Below are 23,499 nucleotides of genomic sequence, written 5' to 3' on the forward strand. Positions count from 1 at the left end.
TCAACCGAAGTCGCAGTCGCCCTAAAAGTCCTATTTTTCTGAGTCAAAGTCCTATTTTTTTGAAAAGGACCCTCTCAAACGTTCCATAAATCTGTGGTTATCAGAAAGAACGCCTCATGACACATTCTTTCACTTTCGAGATATTGCTATTTAAAGCTTTGTTCACTAATGCTTTGACATAGGACATTGGTTAAATTGTATTATTTTTTCGAGCCTTCCGAATTGATTTTCATGACTTTTTTTCTGGTACATCCTATCCTGAATCCTAAATCCTAAATCCTATCCTATATTTTCATTGCGGGCTCTAATAAAAAAGTTATATAATGGTGCCACTTTTACTTTCTGATGTAATTCTTAGCAATTGCAATATTTTAAAAATCTTTTTTGCATGTCATTTGGTAAATCAATTCTTCGAATTGCTAAAAAAAAAGTCAGGTCGTTTGGTCCGATCATAAAAAAGTTATGCTGTTTTAAGGTGCGTTCAGATACTTTCGTGGTTCACTGTACACTGTAACATCTTCATTATACAAATAAAGTGTGTCTTTTATTAGAATAACGAGTCTACCCCCTTAAGAGGCTTTTCTCCCCGAGTAAAGAGAAATTTTCGTGACGTTAGTTTCTTTGTAAATATTTCGTATGATTAATGCATCGGGCTAATATTAACAGATAGCTATTTTTTCGGTGTCGATCGAACGTCTCCTTTGAAACTGCCAGGACTGTCACGTGCAACCAGAAGATTTGCAATCGCGACAGATCATGATGAGGTCGCGCAAACGAAGGGACAGATTCAACAAGGGTAGCGTTATTTGTGCTTGCTCCCCTTGCGGTTGCAGAACAGATGTAGATACAGTTGTGTGCAGTCATACAGGGTCCCTCGGATGGTTTATCGAGGGCAACGATTGTCAGAGATACTGGCGAGAATTCAGATCTAGTCTAAAACGATTACGTAACGAGGTATAAACGTTTAAACATACGGACACTGGAATACAATTAGCACGAAATGATTCGTCTTGAAAAAGGTATTACACTTCTACTGAAATTAGTCTTGCCATTTGAAAGCTTCATTATGAGAATGAAGCTCTTTAAAAGAAAAATTAAAAGTCGGAGGATTTCATTATGCATAATGAATTTGTATATTCTGGTAGCATTGCATCAGGAAAGTAATAATTTAGCTAGAATTTCTTTTTCTACATGCAGCCTTTAATATATCATTCGAGTATATCTGTAGAATAAAAATTCACCTGTTACGAGTCTACATAACAAAAACATAAGGAGATATTCTCTCTATAAGCCATTTAGAGGTGCAGTTTTTTAAAATAAGTTTTTTCAATATGAAATATCCAGAAATTCTGCCTTTTAATTTTTCTTTATATTCATGAAATTACTTATGTTACAATATATAATGTTAATGTTATGAATTACATGTTAAATAACATTTGAATCAATTTATACACAATCAAATAAGGAGGTTTATGAATAAGAGTTCATAATCCACCTTTTCTACTGATAATGAATGAATATTATTTTAACTTTAAACATTTTTTGGTTCATTATCTCATGTTAATTAATGAAAATATAAAAGTATACACAGCAATTGGTTTTTTACACGAAATAAAAATTCTCTAAATCAAGTGTATCTTAACCTACCTTCTAATAATGCGGTGACAGCTGTAACTCGCAAAACAAATCGTTTTTTATGAATCGTAAAATTTAATTCGGCACTAATTTTTCACTTTTATTCCTAAAATTTATTGATTTAACACTGTTTTAATTGATGGGACTCATAGTGACTACAACGTAAGAGTCGTTTCTCGCTGCAGCTTTCCAGTACGGGAAATGAGGTGTAATATTTTGCAATGTAACCTATGGAATATAGAACCTCTATTTTAATTAATTATTGACTTAGCTGTCTATAAATTATACTTACAATTGCTATTTATCAATTGCTATTAAAGTAGTCTAGAAAATAACGTTTACTTCCCACAAACATTCGCAGTCTGCTAAACACGGAATAACGTTAAAGAAAAGAATGTTGTATCGTGATTTAAGACGTTGCGATTTCTCCGTTTCTAATGCCTGTACAGCGGACCGATTGATTCATTGCGCAGGAACGACTGGCGAAAATGTGCGCGATTCCGTGTTCACGAGCACGACGATTCCACAGGGGGACGGGCAACCGTGGATGTGATTCAAAATTCAAACCGTATTCCGGTACGCGACTACCGGCTCGTAAATTCCGCCCTCCTCCCGGCCCGTCCAAGTTCTTTCGACGTCCGAATTTTCCGCGACGTCGAATATTACCCCCGCCGTTAGTATTCCCGTGCTATTGGCAGACTGCCGTATGTCTCCTCCCGTTTGGATAGGATCACGGCCGTAAAACATCTATAAAGTGCGGCGCGTCTCTCTTTTCACGAATATCAGCGCACGGCCAAGGACGTTCTTTGGACGTCCCTTAAACCGGAAACGAGTGGGACGCCATTGGTACGCGGGCCGGTCCGGTCCGGTCCGGTCCGGTCCGGCGAACGCGATAAATCAATCCGGCAGACCATAATCAACGTCGCCGGTGGGTTAGCTTTAATCGTTGATACACGATTATCTGACTCTCTGATTCACTCTCCGTCTGTCCTTCCCGACGCCACTTGCCTCTATTTTATTGCTCCCCTGTCGCCTTTCATCTCCGTGTTCTTTGTTTCTGGTACGCGCGCGCGCGCGAGACGAGTGAAATATTTATTGCGCCAGCGTTCGAAGTTCTTAATAAATCGAGTGCCACGTCTTTTAATTGCTTCTGATAGTCCGTGAATTATGTCGGAGACGCTTGCGTTGAGACTGCAAGCGTCCGCCCATTTTTGTACTCGATAGCCGGTTACGATCATTCCGGACCGCGTAATTTAATAACTGAATACATCGATATATTCGGGACGCTGTCTGCCATCTTCGGAGTCTGGATAGAACTCTTTAGTGTCTTTAAAACTAATTTTTATTTATATTATACAAGGAGATATTTAAATAACGTGCGATTAACTCGGGTTAAAAAAGTAATTGAATGATTTTTGTTAACCCCTTGCCGTATTTTAACGAGTCACAATCGTCATGAAGATTTTGAATTCAGTCCAACAAATATGAAGGCTGCCCTTTCCCTTGAGTAATCAGAAATTTTTGCTTAACTTTAAACATTTATAACTTTTGAACCATTGATCCTCTAGGATCGAAACTTGGATTTCTCACATCTTCTCGTACAAATCTACTGGATAACATAGGAAAACGGTAGAAATTTATAGGAGAAAGGCAAGAATTTCTGGTTACACGAGGAAAAGTTTACCCAATATGACTGTTACGTCTTTCTTTCTAAATGAAATAAAACTTGATTCGTTTGTAATCAACATTTAAGCATCAAAATAAATGTATGTTTTTTCTTCTACGACATTCTTCGGGATGAAGACACGTTTTAATCGCTGTAACTGCGAATAAAATGATACGGCAAAGGGTTAATCGAACAAGTAGAACTTTTATAGCTTGTGCACGCTGATTTTGCTGAGTAACTGTGTACGACGGTGAAGCCAGAATGTCGATGAAAACATAAATTGGGGAAATAGCGTCGTCGTAAACATTATCGAGGAAGTCACTGTCGGTCAAGTAGAACAGACCCGCTCGTGCACGTAGCCCAAATAAACGCTTAAACGATCTCCCGAAGGAAGTCGCTTTTTTACAAAAACTGATTTTACGGTTGCACGATGAATCACGCGCGTCCGCCGTTTTACTATGCGCGAACAAACGCGCGTGCGAGATTGCACGGGGCGAAGCACAGTCGAAACCGAATCGTAAATTCGCGGGGGCAATCGTAAAACCTGAACTTAATTTACAGCCGCCCTTTAAGTTCTTATCGCAGCTCCCCTCAGCGCGAGAAAACTATTACGAAAATACATTACACCGGATCACGAATAAACAGGGGATTCTCGGCTCGTTTTCCGCAGCGGGAACGATAGATGGTCGTCGTCGATGATAGGAGCAGCGTTCTGGCAAAAAGTCTCTCGAAGGGATCGCATGACGTCACGTGCCGATGAATTGCCCCATCAACGTGCCAATAGTGGGGATACCTACAGTCCGTACGCCAGTTGATGGCTAGGATCAGTGTTTACGTTCTCACTGTCTATCAGGGGTGTCTCTCGTACTTTTTCGAACACACTGTTCAGGGCGTCCTCTCAGCTAAAGATCTGAAACGAACTATAACGTATATCTGTGGTGATCACACAAACCTGTACTCTCCCAAAACGACACCAATGTTTGTTTTCAGAATAGGAAATTTCTACCCCTCTTCTGTTTTTGAAGTTGGTCCTTCGACACAGGTTAGTGCCAGACGAGAGGGTACGTCATATTTAGACAGTGGATCTTTCTGCAAAATAAAAATTTTCTACGTGAATTGCAACAATCTGGAACGAAATAGAAGTTTTCTTTTTTAAATATTCTTTTTTCTTTTCAAAATAATATAACTGTATTTTTAACTTCTTCTAATGTTTTCATTGTTTTAAATTAAACCTACTCATTTTTCCCATAAATGCATAAAATCAGTCTAATCATATTCTATCCATTTCTAACAGAAGATATCTGCCTGGTGTCTGCCTGACAAATCTCTGTCGTTGTCGGGAAAGACGTCGCATGTCACAATGTCAAAAATTTGAGGTTATGCATTAATTGAACTTTATAGTATAAGATTTACGTATTGACCAGAGAAGTCATGAAGGTCAATTCGGAAGGCTCGAAAAGGCAATATTTAAATGGCAATATCTCGAAAGTGAAAGTATGCGACATGAGGCGTTCTTCCTGGCAACCCCTTGGTCCACTCAAGAACGAAGGAAAGCCGAGCAGGTTCCCTGATCCGAAAAACGGTAAACCGTAAGAAAATGACTGATTCGAAAGAGTAAACGATATTTGTTATTCGACTGTATTTTTTAAAGTGCGTTTCGCCAATCACTAACGGTAGCGCTGAATAGGAAAGATTAGCTGACCCGGTGATTTGGTGCGAACGGTAAGTCTGCTCGTGCCCGGCCGCAAGTGATTATGTCGGCGGTGGCGAGATCGGCGGACGCGGGCTCACGCATCACGCAAAACGGAAATGGAACATCATTGACGATCAGTCAGCCGGAAAGCGTTATCGACGGGCCCGTCACGATCCATAACTGTGGCCCGGGGCGCCGAAAGACGGTTTCGCACATCTCGTTCGGCCGAGATGAAGATAAGACGTATTCCCCGACACGGAGAGCTTTCGAGGCGGCCCGCCGAGCCGCGGGATAACGTCTCGCAGATTGCCATCGTGCGGAATAGTCGCGTGGGCGTCGGCTGCACGAGATTTTTACGCTGTCGCTCGCCTCCAGCCGACCTATTCCCCCCTGCCGTGACCCGGCGAGGGCGGCAAACAACTTTCGATATCGGCGTAACGAAGTGAAATAAATCGCGACTGGGAAAGCAATAAAAATCAACGGAGCACCGGGCTCGATCGGGCTCCGATCACGAACGGTCCATGATTTATCGAGGCGACGGGGACGAGTGGAGAGAATCGGGGCTGGCGAACTATCCACCCCCCGAGTGACGGGGAAAGACGTCTGCCAGTTCAGAAGGGGTGAGCGAGAGAGGGTGAGAGAGAGAGAAGCGATCGAGAAAAGAGGATCACGACCAGCGGGGTTCCTCGGAAGCGGAGACAGGGCGGGCACGAGTAAAGGCGAGGCGTTCTGAAAACTTAATTACCTGTGTAGGGTCTACCAATTAATTTTCCCCGATTTTCCAACCCTCCGGCATCGTCGATCCACTAACGCATAGCTACCGCCACCAACAGTACCCGTTCCCCTATCGGCCGTGTAATTCCGTCGGCATTATTCTCAGCACGTCTGCCGACGGTCGTAGCCTCTTTCTCTCTCTCCCCCCCTCACTCTCCTCTTTCCTCTCGTGCAGGTTCCTCTTTTTTTCTCGTCCTCTCTTGCTCTCGTGCTCGGTTTCTCCTCGGCTCCCTCGCCCCTATATTTTCTACCCCCTGTTCGCTAAAGGCGGGACCTTTGTTCCTCATTTACTTTTTATCACGACGGCAGCAGGCAACTTCGGCCATTCCGCAATCCCCACCATCACGGGCGTTCGCCTCTCTTTCGCTCCTCTCTAAACCAACGTTCCCTTTTTTCTCACTTTCTTCCCCCCCCCCTCTCTCTCTCTCTCTCTTCGGGTTTACCGTCTCCTCCACCTACTGTACGGCCCACCCCCGCGCCTCTCGGTCCTCTCTTTTTTCCCCTCTTCTCTTTTTTAATCTCACACCACTTCGGCGCCACTCACCCCTGTGGCACTCCAGTGTACCTTCTGATCTCTCCCCGACAAGCCTCCCAGGCACATGTTCCCTCGAACCTTGTACGCGTAATCGTGTGGATGCTCCAAACAGTCGCAGGCGTCCACACACGCGTGGCGTGGCTGCGAACAACCCGATGAGCGCCGGTCTCATCCTCCGTATCTTTGTGTAGGTTTGTTTGTGTGTGTATGTGTATGGAGGAGAGAGGGGTGCGTACGTGCGTACGGCTCGTGTCTCCCTGTGTGGGAGCGACGGTGAACGGCGGCTTCATCACCATTCCGCTCGTCCCTTTGCCGGGGCCGAGCTTCATTTCGCCGAGATCTCCGGGGATTTCAGAGATCGCGCGTTCTCCTTCGGGAATATTACGAGATTGCGAGAGGACCGCGCGCGTCGCGTGCTCCGGCGACATCTTCTCCCACAGGCTGTTCCCAGTTCCCAGCATCCGTCCCCTCTTTACGTCGTCTCCCCTCGTTCTCGCTCTCGATACGGTTTCCGCCGCTCTTGACAGATACGACGAAAAATAACAAGGACAGTCTCCCGTGTATTACGCCCCGCTGGATAGGATCGTTCGCCTCGCTACAAACGACAGGATATCGAATCGCGCTTATCGAAATTCCGAGGGGACGGAAGGACTTCTTGCCGTCTGTTTTTCGATCCTCGCCTCTGATGGGATTGATAATTCGTTTCGACCTTTTTTTGATAGACCGCTTTTTTGGCGCAGCCGATCGGTTGGTGTCGGGCATCTACAACGTGTTAATGTCTTGTTGTAAATAATTTAGTAGATTGTCCTAGAGACTGTATTATTATAAGCTAGAGGGGAGTTGTTGCTCGCGAGCTTCGCGAGTAGGGTTAGTGGTACGCATTTTATTTTGTGTGTAACGAAATAAATTGTAATCGAAATTAACTAACTGGCGAATGTTTATAATGTCGATAATGCAAACAGACGTCGATAATCTAAATTTCTATTGAAATATTGATTAAAAGCTGCGACGTTCGTTTTTTTGTTGTATTGAAATATGATTCTAAAAGCACTTTTAGTTTTTCCCGAATTTTCCATTATTCCGTGATACTTTTCCAATTTTACTTATCGTATAACCTAGTTCGGACTAATACGAACATTTTAAGAAAAGAATTAGCTTGGAAGCATTCTTCTTTAAACACCTACAATGATAGCCCCCTTCATTAGGAATTCAGTGACTGTAATTACCCATGCACGTATAAACTTTCTAAGTAGCTCCTAGTTCATATAACAGACACAGAACATTATTATTTTGCATTGACCATTAAAAATTCGCAGTCTACTCACTAATATTCGGACGCTCTCAAAATACCGATACCTTTTTTAATATTGGACTATACGATTTGAACCTTTTTGAGAAGCTACAGCAATTAGATTACTACAGGATTTGAAAAGAAATTTTTCCAAAAATTGCAATTGCTCGGAATTGCAGAGAAACCACTACAAGTTACATTCTACAACTTTCTTAAAATTCCACGAAGTTTTAAAAATACGTTTTGTAGACCTGTGTCAATTATGTGCATTGTGAAATTTTTATTGAAATTGGTTGATGCAGAAATAAACGCCAGACATTGAAAGATGCAAGAATCCTTAGATTTACAGCCGTTATAGGTCGAAAATCGTGAAAATCTGCAATTTTTACCATCTTTAAACGTTTCTAGCTCATTGCAACGTCGACCGATTTTCACGAAATTCTCAGGATACGTTTCGCATCTACAAAATGTATTTTTTAAAACATCAAATAGTTGTAAACCACCAATTGCAATTTTCGAAAAAATTTCTTTTCACATCCTGTAGTAAAAACTGATTGCTCTAGCTTCCCAAAGAAGTTTCAATCGTATAGTCCAACATTAAAAATAGTTATCGCTGTTTTTAGAGCGTGCGAATATTATACGACGCGTCGTCTGCAAACTTTCGCGTGTTAACGCGACAATGGTGGACATTCTGACGTCACGATTAAATGTCTATTCATGTGTCGCGTATATTTTCCACACGGAGGAGAAAGTGACAGGTTTTGCTTACTAGATCTGTCCCCGGGCTTTGTCTGAAGCCATTTGTTACTGGAAATATATGTATACCCCGTGGATAGAGCAACGTGTTTACCCATTCATGGGGGAGCTAATGTAAGTATATTACCGACGTAATTTCCATGTAGCTCTATCTAATTCGGAACCGTGGCACCGACAATCTGCAAGTTATCCGTGTTATTGCATTCGCTTGGATAAATATCTCGCGAATACGCTACGGCATTTTATTTCTTTCCTGCTATTTCTGTCGACTTCTCGACCCGCTTGCAATTCTGTCGCGATATTTTCACTTCATCGCGGTTCCAGCTTCGGTAAATATTGAAACGAATACATTGTCTACCGAAAGTTTTATATCACGCGCCATTTAATTTCGATGCGCGTACATTCTCGACTGTACACGAGAAATAAAATTATACAGGATAAATGATTACACGGAGTGACGAAAGATCTGCGAACATTAATTTATTATGTTACACGCGTCGTCATATCGAAAAACGGTACTTTACACGAATGCATTCATTAATTATTTTAGTACAGATTAATAACACTTTTAAGGAAAAATTTCAACGTGCAGCCACGTTTATTGCATTTAATTAGCCAGCCTCCGTATGATTATTATCGCGCGATGATACGTTCAATCCTCGTACCGTGTGCACGTCAATTTAATGCGAAAGTGATATTTAACTTTTAGAATTCCATTATGTTCGATAAACGTTTAAATAAACGTTGTATGTCTACTCTTTATGCATCGCAGTCTAGCGATGGATTAACACGTTTCTCCAATTGGTTTTCAATTCTGACGCCGCGCCGTTTCACGGGGGGAGCGTAAACCCGGTTGTTCTGTGTGAACACAATGCGAGAATTAAACAACTTGCTTCGTCGAATAACAATTTTAAATCGAACAGACGAATAAAATTGCTTTCGAAAAATTGATTCAGTGAAAAACACTTCAACGTTTATGAAATAAAGTAGGATCGTTCGTGTGTGTTGTACAATTAATTCGTACGACGTGTTAGTGCGCTTGATGAAACTGTGTGCCGAACTATTTAACAGAAATATTAGAAACGTTCTCGGCGGGAGACAAAGAAGGACTGGACGTCGAATTTTTATACGATAGTACGGATTCGCGGATGTAAAAAATAACTGTCGCTGCAAGCGTTTTATCGAGGCTTCGTTGAATCGACACGCGATTCGCTTCCGATAAGCTTTGAATTATTATAGATGCGATCCTTCGGGCAGAAGTGATTAAATGAAGAGGAACGAAATCGAAACACGGCTCTCCGACAGCCCCGTTCCGATATCATTCGCTCGAAACCGCGAAACATTTTCCGCCCATCGATTAAACAGAGGATCCACTCGTTAATTACCGTCCAAATAATTCCCGTTATGATTAATACTATCCGGCTCCATTGCGGACAAAGACTGTTCCCACTTCATTTCGGTTTTCATCGGAACTTCTCCATTAGCCGCAATGAAGACGCACGACCGATAACTCATTGTCACCGGCTGGCAATATGATGTCCGATCGGCTCCAGACAGAGACACATTGGCCACCGATTGTCCCCGAAGCCACTTATCTACGCCTATAAATTATGAACGAGTCAAGTAGCAACTTGTCACAAACGTTATACAGGGGTTCGACGAAATAATTGAAACTCCTCGCACACATCCCTCAAATTCACTTTAACCTTTAAATCGTCGAATTATTGCTGTGAATTTCTATATTAATTCAAATTAATAAATACGATTTACGTCCATCATCAAAGGAATGAGATCCATCAACGGAAACATCAATCATTAGTAGACAGCGGATTTTTATGCAAAGTAAACATTATCTACCTGATTTCCAACGAACTGGAGAGTGAAATAGACATTTATTTTCTTTCTTGTCACTAGTTTTTAACGGTTTATTATACTTTTTAACCCTTTGCACTCGAACAATTTGAATTCCAAACTCAAGATATTTGTTTCAACCCAGATCATTTTTGTTCTGTATAACCTTTCTTACATTGTGCACATCAAATTGAACCTGTTTTCTTATATATAACAGTTGAGCTTTTTACAATTTATAGAATACAGACAAATTTAATAATGTTAAAACTGTTTTGAATAATGGCATGGCAATTTTTGATGGCGCCTCAGACTCGCCATTCGAGTGCAAAGGGTTAACACTTGACGCTAGTCAACACAAAATTACAAAAACCATAACTATTAGGTTGAAGAAGCGACGTAAAACAATCAAACAAAAGGGGACTTAATTCTTTTCCAATTTATGCCGACAAGTATTGGTGTAATGAGACGAATATATACCAAAATTTATTTCCTCCTTAGCTCTCTAATTTTAGAATTCTGTATGATGTATAAGGTGAAGTGGGGCAAGTGCGCACTAGTTCTTGTAAAGTTGGACTTTAAACTGATGTGTTTTCATCAAACTCTTGCCACAGTTATTACTGATGAATTAATATCATGTAGGATTCTAATTTTGCTTGAAAACGATCATTTTGATAGGATATTGTACAAACTGTCAACTAGGACGCACTTGCCCCGAAAATGGGGCAAGTGTGTCTCAGAGAGTTAAAAAAGCTTTCGAACCTTGTTTCAACTGCTACGAGGGTAGTCCCAGAAGTATCCGACCTTGACATATAGCTGGCTGTTGTTATTTGAAAACTTACTATAGTCGAAAGTACAATCTTTATAAAGTTTAAGTTTCAAGTCTGAAGACGCTACGTTGTTTAATATTTGTTTGACAGCCACCAATAGCATTTAGCGAGAAAGACCTCACGTTTTACCCACTCGTGCCGATCGTCATTTCGACTGGTGACGCATACATTCCATTGTAACCGCAACAATTCTTGTATTCCGAGTTCTTTCCTGAACTGTTTTATTTCAACAATATTTCACCCAACTAATTTCTTCATAATCTACCGATCTACCGATCAGCATATCTTTGGAGGAATCGCGTCCGGGTGGGACGAAGAAGGGTAGGAAACGGGGATTGATCGTAACGAGGGGTTGAGCCCGAGAGTTCGCATATTCGTTCCCATCATGGTCGTAAAACGTCTCCCCCTAGGCTGCGTCGCAGGTCAGCGTGTAACGTGTCCCCCTAAATATCAAACGATAATCGCTAATTCGATCAAAGCTGGCTCGGGTGTCTCGGTAGTGGGTTACGGGTGTCTGTTTGAAGGGGGGTTGGAATCGTGTGGCGGGGCTCGAAGGAGGTTAAACGCGAAAACAAGCGTATCCAGGCGCGAGGGTGCTCGACGCGCTATCGCTAATACCTGGCTCGGTGTCGCGTCGCGTTCGATGGGCATCGAGGTGTTGGTGTCAGGTTCGATGTTGGTGGTGTGACGATGCAGGCAAACTGGGTAGGATGGTATGTGGTCGCGCCGGTGCCGTATTACGTCTCTGTATCCCTGCGACCCTCCCACGGCCCCCCCCGCACAGTCTTGCTCGCTCGTAGCCTGCTGAAAGTTTCAGTAATTACTGTAATTAGTCCAATTAACAGACTCGCTCGGCGGCCCCTCTGGCTCTCTTTGACCCCACCTTTCCTCATATCTTCTCCACCTATTCCACTATAGAGCCGCGTGAACGACAACCAACCCCAGAGCCAGCCGGTTTGCTGTGTTTGCCCGACTATGCGGCTTTCGAGCCAACCGCTCCGCGTTACCACGATACACTCTCTTATTCGCTCTCTCTCTCTATCTCCCTCTCGCCCTTCGCGTTTCATCGCAAGCATGTGTACGTTCAGCCGTATTACAGAGGCGCTCGTACGGATACACGCGTATCCGCCGCGATTCTCCGACTTCGAATGCACAGAGTAACGCGGCAACGCGAGGGTGGTAACTCGCGCCACTCGTAATCCAACCAGCGACTGCCTGCCAGCGACCCTAGATACACAGTACGCCCTTGTGTTCTCGCGAGAACACCGTAACTGATACGCCTTATGTCGCAATTTTGAGTGGTCGACCTCGCGGCAAGATTGCACATGGATTCCGATTACTGCGTTCTACACCCCGCCACAAAACTACGAGTCAGAAAATTAACGAAAAGTGGATTGTAGTAAGCATTTTCATTTTCCTTCATTCCTCTTATGTGCTACATACTGTTCTATGCGTTCTTCAACAATGAAACTAGCCAGGCCGTCAAAATGACGGATTTCAGATTTTTTATTTTACACTTCGTGAAGATAGAGAAATACAGTAAAGTCCCAATCTGTGGTTCTGTGCTGTGACATAGATCGGGACCGGATACTATTGTTTATTGTTTATCTCATTTTCTTATTATCTTCTTGTTTACTTCTTTATTTTGTAGGTTATTTTTAATGAAATTTTACCAATATGTTTGCGACATTGTTCTGGTTAAAATGACACCAGAGAACCATGCAAAATGAAAAATGTTCGCTTTGATTGCAGGACACAGGTGACAAAGAAAAATTCTTCTTTTAATTGTTCTGTCAAGCTGAAACTAATAAATTCACGTTCTTAAATATTTTTAGCATGTCCACTGGCTTAAATTGTACGTGCTGATTTTTGTCATGAATGCATAAAATCCGCAGTCTAATTATCACTCATATAATATGAGTAATATGACCAATGCGGCGGCCAAATTGTTAAGGGCACAAAATATTGCCCAGTATTTCTATAATCACAACGATAAACTCTGGTATTCATACGGCAATTTCTGGGGAGATTTCATAGTCGTTATAAATCATGTAAGATCGGACACTACAATTTCACTGGCTCGCTTACTCGTATAAATATTACAAGCGATTCTAGATGCAAATGTACTTACGAAAACGGAGACATTAATCATATATTATGGCAATGCGAACTTTATGAGATTCAAAGGACAAAACTCATTAAGAATTTACAAGAGATAAGATTACACTCTTAAGCATAATTAATATAAAATAAAGAAATATTAATCGCCAAAAACATTGTAAGTTGCTTGCGTATTTTTTATTTTTAAAACAATTTGAGATTTGCGAATCTAGAGACTTGTATCATGGTAAACTTTAGAATTGCTCTTATGAATTTATTGAAAATTTATTGAAAACCTAAGAACACTTGCATACTTATACATGAATTGTATGCATGTCATGTGTAAATCTCTAGTGAGATTTTCTCAGTAAAGAGAAAAAATAAAGGACGTTTAAAATTATTGAGATTCGCCTGTTCCATTATGGTATAAGTAGACTCATGCATATTTAGAGGTATGGCAATTTATTCTTCTTATTTAATGAAGTGTATCGTATACGGTGTAAATGAGTTAATGAATATACATATTGTTTGACCATGGTCCTTCAAAATGACGGATACCATAATTATCAGCAAGTTCGAGTAATGCTAAACACTTACATGCATACGTCACTGCGGTTAAGAGAAAAACAAGTGCTTAAAATTGATTGAATATGTGCGCATTAGCAAAGTATATACAAATTTATTTTTACCTCACCGTTCATTTCTGTTAAGAAATCCACAAGAAATCAATCTTTTCTCAGGTGCAACACGATTGTGGGAAAATTATTTTGGGTTTTGACCATAATTGAAGTCTGACATCATAACCCTGACCATCCTAATATTCCCAATATTAACATTTTTTCTTTGATTCCTCCTGTTTCCCTACGAGGAGGTTTCCAAGTTTTTTAAAAATTTGCATTTCAGCTAAAGAAAGCAATATTTTGAAAACCCCCGTGTTAAAATTGTAGTTCTTGAAAAGAAAGGTAGATTTTATGTGAAAAAACACGAATTTCGGGTAACTTAATGTAATTCAAAGTGTAGGAAAGAAAATGTTTACTTTTGTGCATAGGTAAAGATGTATCAGAGTCCTCAATGTTCCCGGAGGCGAAACTATTCATCAAAAATCTTGGTCTTCAATTAAACCTGAAAATGCATAAAAAACCAGTTAGCTAAAAAACCAAAATCCAAATGACATGCAAAAAAGATCTTAAAAAAATTGCAATTACTGAGAATTACGTGAGGAAGTATTGGGTTGGCAAATAATATTTTAAATTTTCTTTAAAGGCCCAAATAAAAAAGTTTCAAAAATGCCTTTTCTATAAAAACAAGAATAATATCTTTTTATAATAATAAAAATGAAAATGGAAAAGCATGTAACCTTGTAAATTATAAATATTTGTAAAATCTCTTTTGCATGTCATTTCGCAAACGAATGCTTCTAATTGATTATAAAAAATCAGGTTGTTTGGTACAGTTATAAAAAAGTTATTCTATTCTAAAGGGCGTACGAATACTTTTTACAATAACTGTGTACGAAATACCAGAGTTTTACTAAAAACCAGAGGTATTCTAAGACTTATGAGCGGGAGTGCAAGTGTATTGCACTGATAGCGTTTAGAAAGTTCCAAAATTCTGAATCTAATTCTGACAACGTAATTTCGTGTGGTTGTCCAGAATAAATGAACGATGCCTGTATTCGTTTCTGCGAATCGTGACACAAAAGGCCAGCGAGCCGACGTACATGCATATGGGTGGATGAAAATTTTCGCGAGCACAACAAGGGAAGGGATCGGGAATAGACCGATCGGATTAATTGACCGCGTTAATTTTGCAAGTGGCCGTGTCGATATTTACGATTTCAATAAGGATCGTAATCCCGTCTCGTTGCGAGGCGACGGACCGTGCGCGGCGCAACGCGGATTATCGCGTAGGCGCTTATTGAAATTTAATATCGGCTGGTCTGGCGATGAAATCGATCGCGGTAACGCGATAGTTTGCCGCGAAATTGCAAAATCGCGGGAACGCCCCCGGCGACCCACGGAAAAACCGAATGTCCGAGCAGCACGGAGCTAACCAAACCCGGTAAAACGTTAATGCGACACGAGAAGCGGAACGTTGTAAATCGGAAAATCGTCATCCCCGTTGCACGCTGACGAGATAAAGAGGTTCTCATACACCGATACCGGCTTTAACTATTTCCAACATTTTTCCACTGGTTATTCTAATTGCAATGTGCATCTAAATTTCGGATCCGTGTCCAACAACTATGTACAGAAAAGGGAGAGATTCTACATTTAAAAAAATATAAGCCGAAAATATCGAATACAATTTTTTCATGCGAGGCGTTGTTTTCGAGAAAATCGAGTGGTATTGCTTGCAACTCTTGCAGTTGCTATAAAAAGAAATAAATATCTGTGTAGCTATTGTATCGGAACCCGTGGAAACCATCGGCACAGAATTCACGGGCAACAGATTTCATCGGCAACAAACTTCACCGACACCGGTCTTGATCGATAACGAAACATTGACCGATGAGAAATTAGGGGAAAGTAACAACCACGAAAAACCATTAACTACATAAACCATTAATGTAGGAGGGTGCGACGTGATTGTTTATTTATTTGGAAATTTTTCAACAACAGGGGTAGTCTCGATCGAGATTAAAACTGCTCAGATAAAAAAGAGTATTAGTCCTTTCTTTTAAATTAAAATAACATTCTTCTCTTCCATAGACACAATCAATCAATTGCGTTAATTGCAAGATAGAGGAGCTATACAGACATTTGTTTCTCCTTTAAATAATTTTAGCGATTTGCAAAAGTAACACAATACTATCATTAATTTCTAAGGTATTACTGTTTTGCAATTAGTGGAGCGCCCACGAAGATTACGTCAACATAGTTTAGCGCTCCACGCTTTTATTTATAGTCTCTAATGTCTAAAAAAATTTTTTTTATATATTTCTTTTTTAATAACGAAAATGCCTTATGGCCTGAACAGAACACGGCATGGCACGTTGTTAATAGACACTGTTTTATTGTTTCGTGGCAGGGACAAGAATTTATACAGGAACATAAACAATCATATTAGGAATAAAGGAAGAGGACAATTATTACTAGAATATACTTTTCATTCGTGTTCTTATATGCCGCTTAGTTTTGCCGCCGTGTATGAAAGTTTCTAAAACAGCAGTAACTGTTGCGCGCAACGTTTAAGATCAAATTTCGCGGGATCGCGCGGTCGAACGGTCGTTAAAAAAAATTCGGGAACAAACGTTGGGATTGGTGATCCTCTTTGAAACTGTCATCGCGGTCTGTTTCCGAATCACTGTACCGGCGAGTCGACGCGACGCGACGGATCGATTCGTGCCGCTCTCCGCCGCTCCGTAGCGATAATACCATAAATATGTAACGCCGCGCGCGAGTGTAATAGTATTATCACTGTAAATAACGCAATTGCGTACAGCCTCTCCCCCTTCTCCCTTCGACAATCCCCTCTCCCCATCAGCCCCTCATCGACCTCCGACGCCCTTCCCCCGACCCCGCTGGCCCCGGTTGTTAATTAAATTGTTCGCATTGAAATGCAGAATACGCTGCAAACAGTTATTACCCCGGAAGTCTTTGACGGTCTCGCTCGATGAAATTACGTAAGTGATAATGCAATTATCTAACGATTTTAGCAATATACAGCTGCGCCAATTACTCACCGCGTATATATTTGCGGGCGATTATGATCGCTAAATTTAAGCAACGCCCCGGCAACGGCAAACAGATATTTTCCCGGCGTTCTTCCACCATTATCTGGCCAGTCAGCGATCATCCGGCAATTCTCAACCCGCCGGTGACGGACAGAAATATAGCGAATGTAAAAATTCTTTTATTAGAATTTGATAGAAAGGGATAAATTTAGTTGAAAAACTGAGAGACGGATAAGGGTTAATAGTGGAAATTGGCGTTAATAAATGCACACTGGTAAATACATACTTTTAAAATCAAACTACAGTGTAGTCGTGATGCTCCCTGAGGATCTCCACGATCACTGTCCCTTCCACTGGGGGGCACCCCTGCGAGGGGCCAAGATTCGACACCGCAACAATTCTTGGGTTTTGAGCTTTCTCCAGAACTGTTTTATTTCAACATTGACAACGAACGATAAGTTCATTGTGCTGGTAACTGATTGATAGTCCAACATTTAAAATAGGTAATGAAACAAATACTTTCACAAAAATTGCGGGACCTAACCTAATCTCACCATTTTCCGAGTCAATTGTAAGAAACAAGAGAGATAAACAGAACTGTATTTTTTCTGTCAACAGTGTTGATAAATTGAAAACGCAATGATCTGAAATTTCCTTAATGATTTTACTGTTTCGCCTTCGACCTATTGAATTTTATCATAAATTCATTAAATTCATTGTTTACCGATGCGGTAAACACACAATTTAGACGAGATACTTGATTGGAGAATAAATGGATTTTCATCCCGTTTTATTTCATTTGGACTCCATTCGATTTTTCATTCCCGTTGGTTATGTTATTTGAACATTTAAATAAAACGTTCAAAGTGGAATCGTGTATGAATATTCGAAAACATCATCCTTTTTTTAGAGTACAACACAAAACATGTTTCAAAGTTATTTAAACGGTTTCGTCATTTGCGGTATCGCAGATTATATCGATCAATCTGGTTTACATTCGATTTTATTCTGTTAGGGGTTGATGGTTGAAAATAAACCTCGAAACGGGACTTGCCCTCACGTGTTCGTCGATGTAGCACATTTTTTATTGACGCTGATTAATATTCGGTATATTTTGCACGTTCACCATCATATTAATTTTCTATTATTGCGAATCAATTTGATACCAAGATGGAAATTAAGTTAGACGAACAATGGCTGGATAAGGGTAAAATAAAAATTTTCTTCAAAACAATTTGTCGAGACGGGAGTCAAATAAAAAATTGTTTCTTCTTTGAATAAATTAAATAAGAGTATAGGGCTGAGATATTCTTAAATCTTATCTTTATACAGTCTCATATTTTACTGTCAAAGCAGTTAATCAACCCTTCGCCAGATAACCCCCAAAATGGTCATTCAATTACTCAGTTTCTGGCGACGAAATAAAATGAACATCCGTTACATTAGGAACAACAGAATGACCGTCGCGTCTGCAAAAACTGTATTCCGTAAATTTTGTCTAGTTCTCTTTCACGGAGTTAATCAACTTGGCAAATGAGCTGCTGATTCACCGGCACGCTGTTTTCGCAAACGCACAAACCGCTTCACTCACGCCAGATCGCCGAACTGTCAAACAATACCTCCCGAACATTGAGATCCACGGAGGAAGAAGAAAACCAAATGGTCGCCGCGTACAATCGCGAGACCATAGGGAGGGAAATCGCATTGAAACGACGGACTTCGAATAAGAAAGGTTCAGTGGTCTCCATAGAGCGGGGGCCTGTAAAAGTTCCACCTCCAATTACGCCGTTTCTCATAAACTCAATTTTCGTCTGAACGAACGTCCCCATTCATCGCGCTCCTTGTGTCCGCTGTCTCGAAGTCGTTTCCGTGAAAAGGAGCCGAAGGGGGGGAGAGGTGTGAAAGGAGTCGGGAAAAATTCGCGGGTGGGAGAAAGAGAGACGGAACGCGAAGTGCCAAATTAACGGCAACTGTTTGTTAGACGGCGCGGCGTTCCAGTGTCCCCTTAAAAAATTTGCCTCCGATTATTTCTGCGGAGCCACCCCGTAGGTAGTGCAGCAGGGTATTGTGCGCGGCGTGGCGCTTGGAAAGCGTGATGCGGGGGCGGAAGGAAAAGGGGTTGAGAATGAGAAGCGTGGGCGTCGGGGCTGGCGGGGCACGGTGGCGCACAGAGAAGAAGAACGAGAGGGACGAGGAGGAGAAGGAAGGGTGGGAGGTGGAGGTGGAGGAGGAGGAGGAGGTCCGTAGAAGTGGATGAGGTCGCGTTGCCATTAACACCTCCGCCGGTGGCGCAGTGTACTTCAAACAAATTAAGTGCGGCCGTAATTGCGTTACGGCCGCGACGCCGAGGAGTCTCTCTTTCGAGTCTCGGCAACCGCCCCATCCCCTCGATATGACGCCGGTGATAAACAAGGCTGCCTGCTCGAGAAAGGGAGGCGCCGCCAGCAAGGATGAAAGGTTGCACCAAGGTGGAATTTGCCGCGGTGCAAGCCTTTGAATGTTGAAACGGCTTCGCGGCTATTTCTGTCGAGCGAACAACCATCGCCCGTCTTCTTCCTCTTCCTCCCCCTCTACAAACTGCTACCCCTTTCCTCTTCCGTTCCCCTGGCCCCTCGCCGCGCTCACAACCTGCTTTCCACTCACCCACGCTTTCAACAAATTCACTTATTCCGTGCGGCACGGTTGTTTACTCGCTCTCCGCGGATCCGAACGCGAGAATAGTTTTTATTCCCCCGGAACGAAAACCCGCGACGTAGAGACAGAAACCGGCGGGGCGGGGGTCGCGGGAGGTGGGAGAGTTTCCGTGGTGAACTTTGAAAATCCGCGACGATTCGCGTGCTCGATTCGCTCACGGAATTCCTCTTTTGTACGCGTGTCGCTTTCACTCGGTTTCATTATCGCGCGCCAGATAGGAGGGTGGATTTAATAATCGGACGGTTTAATTTGAATTTAGAACGGAAGAGTTTGAAGGCTTAAGTGGCGAGCGCGAGCCCGTCGCGTCCGTTGAATCGCTAATTCAATTTTAATTTGAATTTCGGAATTAAAAATCTCTCGCAGAGGAACGGGCCGCGGCGCGAACCGCCGCTGTTTTTAATTTGCGAGCCGGGGGATGGGCAGAGAGAGGATTGCCCGGATTTTTCAGGTGAACATTCGCGCGGAACGAACCCCGCCGCGGATTCTTTCGAGACGTTATCCGAGAGTTCAGTCGCTTCTTGAATATCGTGCCTTTAGCTTTCGCCGTGCCGTGTGCGGATCCTCTTGTTTAAACTCTGGATTTAAAACTATGCAAGCGACGCTCGTGGATGCTCGTGGCTCGTTGCTAGGATATTATACTTGAAAGAATGTTCGACGTGTATTCCTCTACTTTGCAAGGTTCTAGTCGCGGGGAAAACTTGAATGTGTTTAACATGAGTGTTTGTAACAAATTCAGAACAACTATATTTACTTAGGAAATAGGTAAAAGATTTTAAAAGAATTATGAGTAAACTTTATTTATTAAAATCATGAACACATTGAACGATGCACAGTTTAGATCGAGAACCGTACGAATACGAGTACATATTTGTCGATTTGTCTACAGAAATATTGGAAGAAGTTTCGTAGCCCGGAAAAGTCGCCTTTTTGACGGAACGCCACTAAATCCTTCGATCGAGACCACAGCGCGGCGGTTTCTGAAGGTATCGCGAGTCGAAATTACGGGATCCAGTTTCTCTGGGAAACAGCGCCCTAAAGCGTGTGGGATCGCGGGTCGCGATAACGTTCGGGCACACAACACGACGCGACGGGTTTCGGGTTGAGGAAAGGCTAACGTTCAGCTGGCCGGAACGGATTCGCAAGTGTCGGAAACGCGGTCGATCACGGGTTACGAGCTGTAAGTTTACGCGAGGGAGCGGATTTATCGCAAGCGATCGCCGCGCGGCGTAAAACGCAACCCCCTGATATCGGCGGCCGAGTACAGGAGGAACTGTACTACACATAGTTCCCCGATTTCAATGATTTTTCGATACGTTATAAATCCCAACGTTGTGAACAACTTTTTCTTTGGCGTGTTAGTAACGATCTCGCTTACTAAAACCTATCGATACGAAACGTATAAAACTATCCCGACACTTTATCGCATAATATGTGAGTAGTGGACGTGATTTTATGAAATTACAAGCCTGAATTTATTTAGATTTCTCGCAATTTTGCAATAATATGTGCCTGCATGAAGAAATTAATTTCATTCATTCATTTATTCATCAGAAGAATGACTTCAGCAAGAAATATTTGTCTTTTTTTCGCGCACATCTCGGAAACTAAACAAGACCGCGATTAACACGCCGAGGAAAAGGTTGGCCAAACTGTTGAGATTTACGACGTATCGAAAAATCATCGAAATCGCAGGGTAGGTAGCTGTTCTGCAGTTTCGCCGGGGTCCGGGACTCAGGCGTAAAATACGCTCGGTCCAATTCTCGGCGCGCGTGAATTCGCGATGGCAGCTCATTTCGAATTCCCCGAATACGCGGGGGCATTCGAGGGGAACGCGAAAGAAAGGTCGAATGGGCTGGATGACGGCCGAGGGTGGAGATGAAGCGAGAAAGAAGGAGAAAGAGAGAGAAAACGAGTGAGAGACAAGAGAGGTGCAGAAGAAAAAGAGGAGGGTTAAAGGAGAGCAAGAGAAAGGGAGACATAAGGATCCAGGGATATAAGAAGAAATCCGCGAAGCTCGCTCGTATATTTTAATCAGGGCCCTCTGGCTTCGCCATCCTCCGGCTTCCCTCTTTTCTTTATCTCCGTCTCATCTCGCTCCTCCCTCCCACCCTCCGCCGAGCCCCACTCCACCCCCCGATGCTCCCGCCGCTCCCTTTGTCGAATTGCTCCGCCCGTAGAGACTTATAAAAGGGGAAGAGAGCGGTAGTAGCGTGGAAGAAAAAACGCGGGCTCACCGGCCGGATGAAAAGAGCTGAATAACTCCGGGATAAAAGCCGAATAAATCTTTTTATTATGCTCCGTACCCGTGTCTGTTCGAGCCTAACCCAACCATCTCGCCCCGGGGCTCGTTCACACGTCTCTCTTCCCCTTTCTTTCCCCACCCGTCTCTCTCCTATCTCCTCTCTTTTTCCACTATCTTGCTCCTTTCATGCCCTCCCCGTTCAACGATCGCTTCCATTTCTTCTGAATCGTCGCGCGATACACGTCTCTTATATTGTATATACTATACATACATATATGTATACGTGTATTTGGCTGCGTGTTCCTACGTGTCTACGCATACATACATGTTCCAGGGGATTCGCGTGCGCGCGAGAGTCCGTTCTCCTTTTCGCCATCGCGTCTCTGGATGAATCCACTTAACGAGAAGCACGTTGTTACCGAGAGAAAAAAGCCCCTCCGGTTACTTCGTTTTTAACCATTTATTTTCGGTTTTGTAATAATGGACGGAGCACCGGATCGGGGCGAGCATTGTCAGAAATTGAAAAGACGTTCCCCAGGGTCTCGGGCACGTTATACATTTTTTCGCGGGTCCGAGCGCTTGCTTAGACGCTCGATTGCCGAGGGGATGGGGTCTGGATTTCATAAAACTGTTAAGAAAGTCGTATATTAATTTTTAAGGAGACGTTGTATAGAGGAGGCTTCAATCTCCTAATCTATGGCAGTTCTATTTGCGAAGAAAATGGTTGAAAGTTTTTAAATATATACGTTTTTATGTAAATTAAATATTTACGTTTTCATTTCGAAAATTCTATCGAAGTAAATATGGTGGATGGTATTCGGCACATTGTACGTACAGGCATGTCAGAATATGTTGACATATTAAAATATTCATTGTTTTCAGTTTAATGTATCAAATGAGGAAAAATAGATGATGTGCTATCCCTTTATCCCGGAGTGTATCTTACTATTGCATGTTTATAATTTCATTGATTGTGAAATAGAAAAATCTAGACCGGTCGTGGTACGTTTAGTATTAAGGATTAGCTTAACAATGAGCTACAAACGTTCAAAGATGATCACGTAAGGGCGAAATGCCCTGGCAAGGCTGAAAATCTGCGGCTTTCACCCTTAAGCTCTCATCTTTAAACGTATGTGGCTCACTGCAATGTTGACCGATTTCGATGAAATTGTTCAGTATGCATATAAGTTACCGAAATCTATAAAACGCATTTTTTAGATTATCGTTACAGAGCCCAGATAAAAAAGTTGACAAAACATCATTTTTAAAAATTTTGTATAATTCCTACCAATTGCAATCGTAATAAAATTTTGTTTACTTATTCTTCTAGCGAACTAGCCGGTCTAACATCTGAAAAAAATTCAAGTCCTTTGGACCAATTTCTAAAAAGTTATGCGATTTTTAAGGGTGTCCACTTATTATTGCCGCTGACTGTATATCCGTGTTTCTAATTGGCGTTGTTATTATCGCGCATCACGGTTTTAGTCGTTCAGGTTCAAAATAGTATATTGCATGCCTTATAGATGACAGTTTGCACAGGCATAGTCGATCTCTGTGCCGGAGCGGACAAACGCAAATGCGTTGCGTAACGCGTATCATTAAGGGACTTATATATTCTCGGTAATGTTTGCAGCCATGTCGGATATATGTACATCGGCCTGCGCGATAAATCGTAAATCGTATTTAGGTAATACGAATATCTGCGATGACATGAACATCCGCCAATTCGGATATTTGCCGATACGCGGCTAACCATATT

At 42.2% G+C, this 23,499-nt stretch overlaps 1 long non-coding RNA gene across 2 annotated transcripts in view; it reads right to left on the reverse strand.

Annotated features, from left to right (window-relative positions):
- Window positions 1–962: 962 nt before the first annotated feature.
- LOC143212755 (uncharacterized) overlaps window positions 963–23,499 on the reverse strand; it is a 31,886-nt gene continuing 9,349 nt past the window's right edge. Inside the window, exons 1-3 of one of the 2 annotated variants that reach the window (XR_013009759.1) lie at window positions 16,814–21,616; window positions 14,165–14,250; window positions 13,296–14,077 (exon numbers count right to left, since the gene is read on the reverse strand). This is a non-coding gene — a long non-coding RNA (uncharacterized LOC143212755). Of the gene's footprint in view, window positions 4,391–13,295; window positions 14,078–14,164; window positions 14,251–16,813; window positions 21,617–23,499 lie in introns of those variants that run through there. The other variant, XR_013009758.1, reaches the window with a different exon arrangement.

This window comes from Lasioglossum baleicum, chromosome 10 (genome assembly GCF_051020765.1).
Source record: "Lasioglossum baleicum chromosome 10, iyLasBale1, whole genome shotgun sequence".
NCBI lineage: Eukaryota > Metazoa > Arthropoda > Insecta > Hymenoptera > Halictidae > Lasioglossum > Lasioglossum baleicum.